Consider the following 15,416-nt stretch of genomic DNA (forward strand, 5'->3'; position numbering starts at 1 on the left):
AGTATGAGAAAACTCAAGGTCAGCCAGAAAAAGTGTTTTGAGAGTAAAAGAACAGGAATTATCCACAACTCATATAATTTACCTTTTCTATTAAATGTTCATTATGGAAATAATAGTGAAAGCATTTCACCCGTTTTTACATATTAAGTTCAAATGACAATTCAGTGTTAGATTAGAAGAAATAAATGATCCTAGCATCAGATGAATTCTCTCATTTAATATATATAGCACTTCTCACATTTTTTCACAATTTTAAGTATTTTTTGAGTTATTTCAGAACTAAACCAGCTGCTTCTAGTAGTTTCAGAAGCTGACTTCCACACTATATCGGCTAATTACAAATATTCCTTTACGTTTGAAATGTTTTAATAGCATGGTTTCATGCAGAACTAGACATTGGTTTGCTCCCAAATTTGTTTAAAGATGCACCTATTGTTGATACACAATTAGTCCTCGATGAATTTATCTTTTCTGTCTCCTGGTTCCTGCCATACTGGGCCCTCATTTCGCCAAACCATATTACAAGGTGGAAAAAACACAAAATAAAAATTCGGGTAAAACATTCTTTCCGGACGTTGCATTGCTGAATGAGACTAAATCCATCTGGAATAGACGGATTCTCCATGCTGAGTGGACCTCTGCCCAGCTGATTCGATTCTTCATTTCTTTTGGTCACTTAGAAGTATTTGGTTTCAATTACCATTATTGCAGCATTTCTATATCTAAGCACACCATCTCTAAACATTACTACACTGCATTCGAGTAACCCAAAATTCTATGCTCTGATTAACTTATTCAGATGGATAGGTAACTAAATTTCTTTGGCCAGTAAGGTCATTTCAGTAACCCAGGGAAGCACAAAACAGCTATCTAAAATTAACATATCTTTGTAATTTTGTTACTTACAATGGATACTTCTAAAAAACATGAAAATGTAAAATTAGTTTAATCTGGGGGGAAAAGAAAACCTCATTTTTAAATCTCGTTCCTGCCAATTCTCATAAAATATATGTACGTATTTATTAAAATTCCTAATCTTATAATTAAATGACAAAAAGGAACACTTTTCCTATATTTAAAATTTTAACACTCATATTTCTCTACTTTTTACTTATATGAAGTTGTCTTGAAGATGAGAGAATTAGATTTCCTATTCTTTCCTCTCCCTTAAACTTACCTTTTAAATTCTTATAAACTCATTGCCCCTATTTTTTAAATCTAATACATTTAGAATCAGTTTTTCACAAGCAAAATTGTGTATAGGAATTAAGCCAGTTGATTGGAACATTGAAGTCTGATCTCATCAAACACAGCCCTTCTCTCTCTTTCACCTGGAGTTGCATAATCTTTGTGACACTAAAACAGTCCGTATCTAAGCCATCACTCATTTTGATTTATGAGAGAAAAGGTAATTGAGTTCATTTTCTAAGACAAGGTACTTGTTACACAGAATAAATGAAGAGTTAGTGTAACAGTTGCCATCATAGGAAGCTGGGACATGTGTATTGTCTGAATTGGATTTAAAATATCCTGAAAAAACAACTTCAGGAACTATTGTGTAATATTTTAACTGAAATCATCTAGCAATATATTCAGGAAAAAAGATCATAATGAAAATATAGTTTAAATATAGTGTTTTGGCTTTATTCCGGTTAGTGCCTCCAGAAGGCAGGCCTTGTTGAGGAGAACCAAGTGCTCTGGTGTATTTCCAAAGGGTTCCTTTTCCCCTCCCCCTGCTGGAAGCAGGAGGAGAGTTTTCTCTAATATTTACTGTGCAAACCTGGTAGATCTCCTGGACATAACCAGTACCAGGACAGGAAAACCTGAACTATGATTGACAAATTGTTGGTGGCTTAGTGTGGACAAGCAGACATAAGCATATGTGAAATGAATGACAGCAGTGATGTAAAAAATGGGAGGAAGGAATTAGGATTATTATGTTATTATAAGGTACATGCACTACCTATCAAGTTGTTAATGTTATTTGAAAGTACACTTGAATTAGCTGTAAATGCGTGTTGTAAACTCTATGGCAACAATTTAAAAATAATAAGAAAAGTATAACAGATAAGCTAAAAAAGGAGAAAAAATGGAATCATACACATGTGATCACAAAAGGCAAAACAAGTGAAGACAAAAATAGAAACAAAGAACAAAGGCAGCAAATAGAAAACAATATATGTAATACAGTAATCCAGTGGTACTAATAATGACTTTGAATGTCAACTGTCTAAATGCACCAATTAAAAGAAATGGTCAGAGTGACACAACAAAGAAGACCCAAGTACATGTTTTCTACAAGAAACCCGTTTAATATATAAAGACACATATAGACTACAAGCAAAGGGATGATGAAATATATACCATGCTAAGAGTAATCAGAAAAAAAGCAAAATTAGCTGTATTAATTTTAGACAGAATTGACTTCGAAGCGAAGAAAGTTGTCAGTGATAAAGAGGAGCCTTACATAGTGATAAATGGGTCAATTCTCCAAGAAGACATAACAACCCTTAATGTGTATGTATCTAACAGTGTCAAACTAGTGAGGGAAAAACTGATAGTGAATTCATCCATTTCTCTTGGCAGTTCTTTCATAGTGGAGACTTCAACACCTTCTATCAAAATTGACAAATCTGGCAGGCAGAAAGTCAGTAGGACTGTTACCCAGAATATACAAAGAACTCTTATACTCAACAATAAGCAAACAAACGACCTAACTAAAAAGTAGGCAAAGATCTTAGCAGATACTCACCAAAGAGATATACAGATGTACCACTGTGCCGGGGGATATTGATGAAAGGAGAAGCTGTGCATGTGTAGGGTTAAGAGGTGTATGGGAAATCTCTGTATCTTTCTCTTGATTTTACTGTGAACCTACATCTGGTCTAGAAAAAAATCTTAGAAATGTTTTTGAAAATGATACTGATAGTATTTCAAACCAACAAATTTTCATGGAACAAAGTAGGCATACCAAAATATGATATATCTCTCAAGAAATGTCTGATCAAATTCTTGCTTGGACAAAAGCTGCCATTTCAAAGCCACAAAAAGTTTTGTTTTTCCAAATATTGTTACTTGATGATGTTACTTGAAGACACTTTGAGACAGAATGTTCCTATGTTTTGGGGGAAAAAAACATGGAATTTGTCTCTTTGTTATGTGTTGTATGGTCCAATACTTTCGGCAATTGGGCTGTCAGGATCCCCATTTCACAGTGGGACGATAAGAAAGGTCATTAGAGGCAGGAAGCATCTCCCAGACAATGTCACCATGAAGGAACTGTTTCATTGCTGAGTGGGACTTCCTTCTTCCCTGTTGAGTGGTTCAAGAAGGCCTATCATCCCCCCCACCCCCCACTTAGGATATATAATGTCAGTATTAGTGTCGCTTTAATAGCACCAACAATAAGATTCAGAAAGTAGGCAGTGGAAATAATTTACATAATAATTTACTAGATAAGGGTCAGAAGTAAATACTCATCTCAGGCAGAGTATAAAGAAGTTGATCCAGATACTTGGCCCAACCCAGTGAACTATGTGGCTGATGAACAGCCTTGAGAAAGGACTGTATGAGCAACCTGAATTAAAAATTTAGAATCAAATTCTTACTAAAAGAGTAGAATATTTGAGGGCCAGGAATTGTGAGACAGTCCCTATTTTGAGTTGGCAGAGAGATACTTTCCTCTCTCTTCTGGAAGTTTCATGTGTTGGGGGACAAAAGGAAGGCCAATCCTGGTGTGAAGCTGAGTGCAGAGTTTGACTGGAATGTTTATTAGGAATTTTGCTGCATTAGTATATGGATTTGGATGATTGTTTTTGTGCTCTGATTACAAATTTACATAGGTTTGAGTGATCCCTAATTCTATTTTTCTCACATGAACAATCTTAGAGAAAGTCCTATATACCTATGATTAAAATTCTGGTTTTAAAATTCCAGAATCTATTGCACAGGGGCTGACCGGGTGGCACAGTGGTTCAGTTCACATGTTCCACTTTGGTGGCCCGGGGTTGGCCGGTCCAGATACCAGGTGCAGACCTATGCATCATTTGTGAAGCCATGCTGTGGTAGGCATCCCACATATAAAGTAGAGGAAGATGGGCACGGATGTTAGCTCAGGGTCACTCTTCTTCAGAAAAAAGAGGAGGATTGGCAGCGGATGTTAGTTCAGGGCTGATCTTCCTCAAAAAAAAGAAAATCTATTGCACAAATGTCATAATTTTTTTAAATTGTGGACTTTATTTTGTAGGAAATAATTTATTTATATGTTAAATTTTAGCCCTGATACTTCATTAACAACATTTGAAGCTGAAAATATATTTATTTTGCATAAATCTACCTGATGGACATCTAATAAAACTAAAATGGATTTTTAAAGAATTGATCACATATCAAATACAAAAGAGAACTTAGGAAATAAAGCGTTAACGGGATATTTTGGGGGGTTTTTGTACCAGTTGTATACAGTTAACCATTATGTTGTATACACCAAGCAATGAAATTTTATTTTTAAAGACTTCTTTTTAAAGCTGTATGGTTCTATGGAGATTTCAGGTCATGATGGGAGATGAGAATCCAGAGCACCATCACCACATCAGTGGAGGCTTACAATCCCGATGTTTCCTCAAATATGAATAAAATGGTGGAGGAGCATAGAAGTCATAAGTAATGAAAGTAAAAAGGAATAAAATTATTGCTTTTCAGCAAAGCTTTAAAAGCAAATATAGCAAAGCAGTGGAAGAGAAAATGCTCAGCGTAGAGAGTAATTTGCCATTGTACCACCACATTTCTAGTGGATGGTAGGTTTTGTCTCCCTTCTTCAGAAATATGTTCATTACACACCCCATTTAGAGCAAAGTTAGCCAAAGAGTGTTTTAACAATAAAAAACAGTTATTTTCCATAAGATTTTTTTTTAAAAGATTGGCACCTAAGCTAACATCTGTTTCTAATCTTTTTTCTTCTTCTTCTTCCCAAAGCCCCCCACTGCATAACTGTATATTCTAGTTGAGTGCCTCTAGTTGTGGCATGTGGGACACCGTCTCAGCATGGCCTGATGAGCAGTGTCATGTCCCCACCCAGGATCCCAACCGGCGAAACCCTGGGCTGCCAAAGCGGAGCATGCGAACTTAACCACTAGGCCACTGGGCCGGCCCCTCATGTGATTTTTTGAGCTACATAAGCCTGTCATTAGGTAAGCTAGAGGATCTTAATTCAAATTTGAGACAAAATGTGAGCAAGAATACTTTTTTAGTTCCCCATTGAAGAAAAATTATTTTACCAACACCTTAGTTTATTTCCTAACATTTAAGAAGGACACGCTTTTTTCTATTTATATCACTAATTTGTCCAAAATAGAGTGACAGTACCCCTCAAGCAGATCACCACCGCACAGCTTTATCTCTGATGTTGTTGACACTCCATCCCACGTCTTCTTGTGAAGAAGCAAAACAAGTCCATTCATCAGTTAACCAACCAGTCCATCAAATCTGAAATATGTAAATGGCCTGTAAAATGTGTTCAGACAAATAATTTTTCCCATAGCCAAGCAAGGCCTGAATTTGATAATACAGATGTACTATCTTACGTAATTGGAGGGCCGTGGTTTAATTAACAGTGGCACACATGGACTATTTGATGTACGTGGCTAGGAAGTATAAAGCCTGCATGCCACCTGGTCCTGTTCACCTGGGTTAAGAAGTCTGTCTTTTAAAAAAACTTTTTTTACTGTCTATATCAAAATTTTGGTTTACTTTCCATCAGATTAATTTAACAGTGCGTTTTTAAAGGATGCAGATGTTTTTAATCTCTTCATCCACAAGACCCTGCAAATGCATACTAAGCACAAAGTGGCACTGAATAAATATTCCTAGATGAACAAAGGGTTGAAAGTGCAGAAGGAACACAGTAATGATAAGTACGTTAGAATGAAAGAGAGCAAATAGGGTTAAATAATCGAGACTAAATATTTCATTTGGAAAATACATATTTTCATGAGTTTGGGCTGAAACAGACAATAAAAATAAATAGCTGTTAATTATGATAGGTAAGAATGTCAATTAATGGATACTTTAAGGAAAGACATTTTTTTCCTCACATACTTTTTTTTGAACACTTACACTGTTTTCTTTCAAATTTAAAACTTCCTTAAAGTACGTTTCCTTTGAATCGCCAATGAAAAAATGTCAACAGTTACTGCCCTTTCTAATCTCTGATGGCTTTGTATTAGAAGCACGTTTGCCTCACTCCTGGTTTTCACACGGACAGGTTTTCCCTGAGGATGTTCTTAGGCAATCTTTTCTTTCACTCACTTTATCCCTAAATGAGGAAGAGGGACTGTGCCTGATTGTTAATCCAAGAAGAACAACAGCACACGACTGTCTCACCCCATCCTCCCTAGAGCCAGCCTGCTCCACAGGTGCAGAGTCTGCTCCCCCGCTCCAGGCAGTCACTGTGCAGGAGCTCTGTTCTGTCGGGTGGGCAGAGCTGGTGCCATGTGGTCTGGACCTTACTAAGTCGGCCCGGAGTCTGAGATCAGTATGAGGCTCGCTTGACAAGCAGCCCTGAGGGGCCCACTCTCCAATCTGGCCTCTCTCAGGAATGAAGTTGAAATTCTGGACCCATCTGCTCCTGTTTTGACTTATGTCTCAACTTGTTCAAAACCCAACAGGGATGGAAGGTGTATTTATTTTCATCAAGCTATGTGTTTCCTTCTGTATCAAGGCACTTGTTTGAAGCTTCTCCTCTTCCTTTAATTGATTAAGCTATATATAATGCCAAAACTTCTCTATCTTTGTAATCTGAATTTTAATGTGATTACTGAGTTTGAGTTTCAAAATAATATTTTCCAGTTTCTTACAATAAAACCACATACTTATTTAGTTCACTGATGTTGCCTTTCTAGTTGAGCTTGTGAAAACGATGCCTTCTATCTTTTTTTTTTTTTTTTTTTGGAAATTACGTATTTCAAGTCTCTCCCCTGGAACCCTGAAGGAATTCTCATCTCCCTTGAGGTCTATATATTTTTTGCCACAGGGATCTTGGGTAACGGGGTACAATTTTACTGTTGGAACTCTGTTCCACACCGCCTGATCTCTACTTCGCATTTTTAATACTGAGGGACAAAATAACTTTGAACTCAGAGGAGGAGTCAATAGTATGAAGAGAAGGAAATTTATCAAAATATATGGGCATTACTGAAGTAGAGCCTCTTACCCAGGGCATTTTGTTGTATTTTAATTGGCAAAGAGGCTAATGTTGGCTTTTGTAAAATATTGGTTTGGTTAGGATTTTAGACATTAACTTTCTGTAGAATAAAATATCAAGAAGTATTTATAATATTTTTAAAATTTAAGATCTGCTAAGATCACTATGTGATCTGGTTTAGCATAATTTCAAATTTCTCCCTCTTATAGTCCTTTATTTCTGCTTCCAATATGGTAACATGACTTTTCTTTAATAACCAGCCTTGCAATTATTTGTTGCTTAATAAATATCCATATTATAAAATAAGTGCCTGTTTCTCTAATCCTTTTAACTTAGATATTTCTGAGCATATCATTGGTGACTGTACTCTCAGGTGTGTATTAACCTTAATGAACTCCTGTCATTCAGAATTTTAATTTTTGCCTCCTATTGAACTTAATTCATTTACCAAATATATGTTTATCACCAGTTATAACTAGGTGTCTACTATGGTAGCTATCAAACATTAAAATTTGAAAATATCCACAGGAAAAAATGGAAGAGAGAAATTTCCAAGAACATATCTCTCCTGCATTTTAAATTTTTTTCAATTAAAGAAAAGACATTTCGCTGAAGGTTCCTAGAGCATTTAAAGTATAGTTCAATAACAAAAAATTCCAAGATTCATTATATTTATTCAATAATTTTAGAACACGATACTCATTCAATTAGTTCCAGGTCCACAGCCTCTTTGCTGGAGATTAGTACAATAGTTGGAAGATTTTTTAATTTGAACTTGATGAGTACATTGAATATTTAGTACTAATTGAATAATTATTACTGAGTACCTAGTATGTATACGTTTACTATTATCGTATGCGAGAAATTGAAAATTAAATTCATCATGGCCAGTGCCTTCACAGATCTCTCAGTCTTTGAAGTGTGTGTGTGTGTGCACACGCATGCACATGTGTATGTGTGTTAGAGTGACCAAGGGTTAGTTTGTTTCTACTGTCCTGAACATTCTTATGTACATGTGCCACCCTACGTATACACAATGAAATTGACGCAGGGTCGGTGAGCCGAGGAGTCGAAAGAAAGATTTCTTAGACTCTTAAGATCTGGCAGTAGTGCTCTTTTATTTAGAGAATAGTAAGGAATAGCATGGGGACAGGACCCATGGGCAGTCAGAGCTTCTGCTGCATGGGGACAGGACCCACGAGCAGGACAAGCCGCTGCTGCTGCCGCCGGCATGGGGACAGGACCCATGGGCAGTCAGAGCTGCTGCGTGGGGACAGGACCTGCGGGCAGGAGCAGCTGCTGCTGCTGCCGCTTCTGCTGCAAAATTGGGTGGAGAGTAAGGCTAAATTTAAGGCATAGGTATGTGAGTTATCTCTTTACAAGACAAAGGGATATGTAAAAAAGTTAAAATGGTATCAGTGCCCATAGGGTCCGACCATTTGGCGGTCCCACAACTTTTAGATAAGAATCAAACCGGATTGAGTAAATGGCAGAAGTCACTGCTTAAATATTATCCTCAGCTAAAGACAAAGGAGGATTTGTGGGGGGGGGGGGGGGTCAGTTACATCAGGTTGCCAGACAGTAAACAACATAAGTCCTTGTCTTCCCCATTAAGAGTTTCCAGAGATAAGGCCATCCCCCCTTCCTCCTGGGGCAGAGAGGGAGGCATGGAGATTTCCTTCACAAATGCAACTGTCTCTGATCAAAGGGCAAGCAAATTCCACTCCTCAGAGCCTGCTTCTCATCTGAAGTTTTAAAATTAACCAGCTAAAATCCTTATCAAAATGATTTCTCCTGTTGGAATTACATAATTATGAGGAAAAACACAAAAATGTTTGTGTTTGCATTTGGGACAGGTAGGAGATTTAAATTAGCAGGGGAAAAAATATGGTTTTGTCATCAGATTCTTAAAGAACTCTGGTTTGGTTCTTTGTTTCTTCATAGAAAGTGCTTTCTCATCTCTTGGGAACATAGTGGCGTGCTTTCCCTAAACACCTTCAGCTGTTCTTCTTTGCTTCTAGTTTCACCAGCTGGTACAGAAAAATATCTTCCTTAAAGCCTACACAATCTTGCTGTGGTTGCTGAATTGTTGGACATAGTTGTAAGGAGAGGAGATGGTATTCCACCGGGAAGTAGCACTCTCAGATATGTCTACAGGCGGTGAATGGATAACATGAACGAGAAATTCAATTGAGAAAGATGTTACAAAAACCTGAAAAAGTATATAGTTTTGTTAGAAACTAAAGCCACTCCTGAAGATCTAAATGTTAGTGTCTTATGTGGGAGTATTGATTTTCAGTGATTTTTCTCAGTATACATGAGGCAGTCTATTTGAATCACTTGTCCTGAACAGGCCCTTGTATATTCGCAACATATTTTAAGTTCTCAACAGGGATTCAGAAAGACAAATGAGACCAGGAAAAGACAATGCATGAAAGTACCAGATGAGCAAGGGAAGGGATGTTATCAAAAGTCAAGGAATATTTCTAAGTATTTCATTCATATGATGAATCTCTCTCCATTTGTAAAGGTATTTTAAAAAGATAATGGATACACTTTCTTTTGAATTATTTTCACACCACAGTTTTTGCTTCAAGATGATAGAATTTTTTAAAAAGTGCTTAATCTAATATCAAAACACCACATAAACTAAATGAAAAAATTAATTGAAACTAGATCTTTGGCATCAATCAGCCTATTTTCGTGGCTAAATTTTACATTTCTCAATTGACATTTTATTTGAGTACCAAGTGCCATGCTCCTCCTCTGCTGAATTCACCCACATGCTGAATTTCCTTTCCTCTGAAGAAGTCAAACTAGGAACTTCCTTTTCTCCTAAGGTAACATAAAATTGGACAACTCATGAATGAGGACAGCGAGAGCTGGGCATCATTATGAATGAATCTGTCCATGCCGAATGAAATTTTAAGGTGTCAAAAACATTATTTCTGTTTAATTTGGAAGTCAATTTTCCTTCTAAATGATAGACCACTTTTTCAAACTTTCCTTTTAAAAAAAATCAATTTCAATATATTTTATTTGAATTTCCTGTCTCTTGAGGTTTGGTGTATTGTCCATATTCCTCTTTTTGTGGTAAATGTCAGTTGTATCTTATCATCTATTTCATACAGGAATATGCTCCCTGCCAACTTTTCTTACCTCTCTTAGGAATCAGATATTTTTTCTGGCATGACACTTTTCCAGACTCACACCATCCATTATGGACTCAAATTCTAAACACCTTGAATTACTTGTATCTAGCTTTCCTGTTTCTTCCACTAGACAGAGTGCTCCTTGTGAATAGAAAATGAACAAGCACCGATGATAGAATTGAGGTGGTAAAGTGCCCTGGGAAATGGAGTTGAATGACTACCAGATAGAGAGTCAAATTAATTCCCAACTTGATATTAAACTCACACTGACTGCTTGTCCTGACTTTTGCCAACTGAGACCTTAAATGTCCTTGCAAACAGCCAGGAATTCCCTCCGGTCCTTTTCCATTAAAATACTGAATAACAGACATGAACGTTTATAATATTGAGGATTTACTTTGATTTTTTTCTTTTCTAAGATAATTTCCTTTATATAATACCAGTAGTTTTTATAAAAACAATTCTTTTTCTCACCCCAGGCCAGATTATTTTGCTTATTTTAAAGGTGAGAGTTTCTCAATTTTTAGACAGAGCAATTTCACGTATTGTTTTGTGTTGCTGTTTGGTATGTATGCATTTTCAAGCCAACCGAGGACTTAACCCATTTTGAAATATTATCTATTAAAATTATACATGTTTTTCAAATACATCATTACGTTTATCATATGCAGATTGAATTTAAGAATACATATGCACATAGAAAAGCCAAGACTGCCTATAATGTGTTGAGTATGATAACGCCTCAGTGATGGAGCCTTTCTAATTTATAATGTAGCATTTTCTACAAAACTATTTTGATAAGAAAAATCTATACTTAATATTTCTGTGATAATAAGACTCCCCATAAGTTATCCTATACGTAAGCAATCAAATTTGTGAATAGCAAGTGTTGTGACAGGCTGAAGAACTCCAAGAACTTTTTTATTCTCCCCTCTAAAACTAGATCCTCAAATCAGAGTGTATTCAAATAAGGGTAAAGAAATATTCTTGCTTTAATACCTTTTTATTTTGCTGCGGAAGATTCACCCTGAGGTATCACCTGTGGCAACCTTCCTCTTTTTGCTGAGGAAGTTTCACCGTGAGCAAACATCTGTTGCCAATCTTCCTCTTTTTGTGTGTGAGCCACTCCCGCAGCATGGCCACAGACAGCAGTGTAGGTTCATGCCCAGGAACTGAACCTGGGCTGCCCAAGTGGAGCATGTCGAACGTAACCACTAGGCAACCAGGGTTGGCCCTAAATACCTTTTGAATTGTGTTCTACCTTGTAACTTATAAAATATTGACAATATAGAAATTAAACCTGTTTTATCTAAGTTTTCTTATATAGAATTCACACAATTTTTTAGCACTCAACACGCTAAGAAATGGTGAATTGCCTACATGATTACTTTATAACTTCAAGTACAGAGAGCAATCACTTCTTGTTTTGCAAGTTGAAAAGAAATTTCATGCATTTTCAAATGACTGAATACCAATGTGGAATTTTTCCCTCAAAAGTTGAAGATATGAAAAAAATGCATAAAATAGTGATATGTTTACTTCCAATATTATAAAAAAATTTGTAGGGCTATGAATTACAAGGAAATATTCTTTTTAAAAAATAAAGTATTATTTAACCCATGTTAATGGAAATACATACATATATATATACACATATATAAAGATACTTAAAAGCAAAAGAAAATCATGACTCCGACATGTGTCCAAGATTTTATTTAACTCATTAATGTTTAGCTTAGACTGTAATACAAACATTGTAAATATACACATAATATGTATATTGTTTGCATTTGGCTCATTTTAATATCTGGAGGCTATAACTAAAATACAGTATGGAATTATATTTTAAAAATTGTTTTTATAAAGCAGTTTGGGGTTTCATGTCTAATTACCCTTGAGAGATGTCATGCCACTGTTTGACCATGAGAGGAACTCTATGTTGAAGATATACTGCTGAAATAATGGGAAAAGATGATAGCATGCATATATTTTTTTGAAAGGTAGGGCTCCTCCATGTGCCAAATGGGTTCTGAGCAAGGCAGGGTCAGATAGTTATATTGATAGTTAAATATAGTTAAATTATATCGCCAGACAGTTTTGAACTATGTGTGTCCTAGGCTATCTTTGAGTGATAATGTGAATAATAAGTGTACCTCCAATACAGCTAGCAGGAGAAAGCATTTTCATTATGGAGTAAAGGAATGTAGTGCTTGGTGCATCTCAGTTTGGATACCACTGTAAAGAAAAATGCAATTAATTGTCTGGAAATTAAAAGTATCCATCAGTTACACATGTAATTAAATGACAAGTATCTGGTAAGAAATATTTGTGGTCCTAATTCAAAAGTCAAGGTGATTAGCTTGCTTTGGCTAAAATAATGTGAGACAGGGTTTACCTGAAATATTTCCATCACTCTTTTCACTGTGTTTTCCTCCTTGTTTCTCTCTCAAGAGTCACTTCCCTCTTTCACACCAATGTATATACAGATTCGAAGAATACTCTGATCTAGGTGCCAGATGGAGATTCGCTTGTAGGAATGGTAATTTCTTCTTCGATAAGGTAGATAAGATTGATCTAGGAGAAGAGGAGGAAGGAGATTGAGGGCCGAGGGGCAACTAAACATTAAAATGGAAGAGCAAATGTGGTGGTCTGGTTTGCATGAAGAGGATCTTCCCTTGCAGCGGATCAGGGAGCAGAGTTTAAACAACAAAGGACAAACCAAAAAAATTCAGAGATTTAGTTTTGTATATGATTCACTTAGGGATCCATTTTCATTTTCTTCTAGTTAGATAATGAACAGTGCCAATACTTTCAAATAATCCGTTCTTTTCTCTTAATTGAACTTTTTCTCTGAATATCTTTATAATAACTGAATTCTTTTATCTGTTTAATTTCCCATTCTGTACCCCCCGATCTATTTTTTTCTCAGCCTTATGGCATATTGATCACACTGACTTTATGGTGTGCTCTGCTGGCTAGAAAGGCAAGATCCCTAAACTAATTTTAGTTTTACTTTATAATAATCAAATTATAAGACTTTTTTTTCCCCAGAACAAAACAAACAAGAGAGAATCTGGCAGAAATTCTAATTAGTATCAATTAAATTTGTATAATGTCTTGAAAGAAATGCATGTAGAATACATAAACATGGCTTATCTGTCCCCTTGTTCAGATCTTGTTTTATGTTTCCATATCATTTTATACTCTTCCTCATATAGGTCCTAATATTTTCTACTTATACACATTTCTAAGTATTTTATTTTTTAATTATTTTTTTTGAGGAAGATTAGCCCTGAGCTAACATCTACCACCAATCCTCCTGTTTTTGCTGAGGAAGACTGGCCCTGAGGTAACATCCATGCTCATCTTCCTCTACTTTATATGTGGGACGCCTGCCACAGTATGGCTTGCCAAGTGGTGCCATGTCTGCACCCAGGATCTGAAACGGCGAACCCCGGGCCACCAAAGTAGAATGTGAGAACTTAACCGCTGAGCCACCAGGCCAACCCCTCTAAGTATTTTATTTTTGATCTTAAATTGCTTCGTTTTCATTTCTAAGTACTATTTGCTCAAATAGACAAAACCTATTTTTTGTTGATTGTTTTCATATCCAGCTACCTTACCAAATTTTAAAAATTGTCCCAATTAATAAAAAATTCCATTGGATTTGTCAGATATACAAACACATCAGCAAAAATTGACTTTATATTTCTTATACTAGTTATTTTTTTTGTTTACGTAAATTTGTTGGAAACAGACGATGTTAAATAATGATGGAATATATGATATCTATCTCTAGGGAAATGGTTTTATTACTTTGACTTATGTTGGTCTTTAACCATTTAAGTACCATATTACATATTTGATTCTACTTATTCTTTAATGTTTACTAAACATTTATAAATATGTTATTAAAAATGCTGCCAGATATTATATCTAACTTTTCAGCATATGTTGATGTTATTAAAAGTCCCATGATGTTTGCTTCGGCAGCACATATACTAAAATTGGAATGATACAGGGAAGATTAGCATGGGCCCTGTGCAAGGATGACATGCAAATTTGTGAAGCATTCTCTATGGTTTTGGTGGTTACCATAGGGGAAGGAGGGAGGGGGAGGGCAAAAGGGGGTGATTAGGCTCACATGTGAGGTGATGGACTATAATTAGTTTTTGGATGGTGAGCATGATGTATGTAATCTACGCAGAATTCAAAATATATTACCATGTACACCTGAAAGCTATATAATGTTATAATCCAATGTTACTGCAATAAAAAAAAAAAGTCCCATAAGTTTTGGAAGGAGCTATTCTCCTCATTACTACTCGTTGTTGTCATCATTGTTGTTATATATTTTATTTTTCAGATAGTTCAAACATTTTGGCTTATATTCTATTATTATTCCTATCAAAATTTCCACTATAATCAGAAGGTTAAGGAAATGTTTTGTTCTAAGGTAAGATTGACTTTGTCTGCCTCCCTGAGTGACCCCGTAGTCTGCAGAGCCAGGCACCTGAGCAGCCAGGGAGCAGCAGCAGAATCTTCTTCACTCCTGCCATCCTCATCGAGGCCATCTGATGGTCTTTACCTTGGATTCCTGACTAGCTATCCATTTTCCTAACTGAAAATTAGACTCAGTCCTTGCACCTCAATCTGCCTTTCTGGGACCTCAATACTTTGACTTGGCCTGGAGGATGCAGTGTAAGTCCTCAATCCATCAACTACCACTTTAGATCCAATGATCAACTTAATCTAAAATAAAGTCTTCAGTAAGCCTCTCAGCCTACCTCACTGACCTGATGACTAGACGATTATGTGTTCTCTGGCTTCATCAAGTCTTTCAGATCATATTCCTTTTAACTGCCACTTGAACAGAGAATTACCATCTTGAAGCTTCTGCCTACTTGACCCAATTTATCAAATGTTCCTTAACTTTTCCAGTAACAGTGTTTCTGAGATTTCCAAATGTTAGATTTATGTTGAAAAGTTCTGTGAAATGTAAGAAATGAAGAATTTCTCAGAATTAAAAGATACATAGATTTAGGTTAATTTTGCCTAAAGAG

At 36.0% G+C, this 15,416-nt stretch overlaps 1 long non-coding RNA gene and 1 other non-coding gene across 8 annotated transcripts in view; both read left to right on the forward strand.

The window, feature by feature from the left end:
- Nucleotides 1-15,416, forward strand: part of LOC123284567 (uncharacterized) — a 162,954-nt gene that overhangs the window by 74,366 nt on the left and 73,172 nt on the right. The window lies entirely within an intron of this gene.
- LOC123284861 (U6 spliceosomal RNA) lies at nt 14,333-14,437 on the forward strand. The gene has a single exon (XR_006526306.1). It is a non-coding gene; the product is annotated as a U6 spliceosomal RNA (small nuclear RNA).

This window comes from Equus asinus, chromosome 3, assembly GCF_041296235.1.
Source record: "Equus asinus isolate D_3611 breed Donkey chromosome 3, EquAss-T2T_v2, whole genome shotgun sequence".
Taxonomy (NCBI): Eukaryota; Metazoa; Chordata; class Mammalia; order Perissodactyla; family Equidae; genus Equus; species Equus asinus.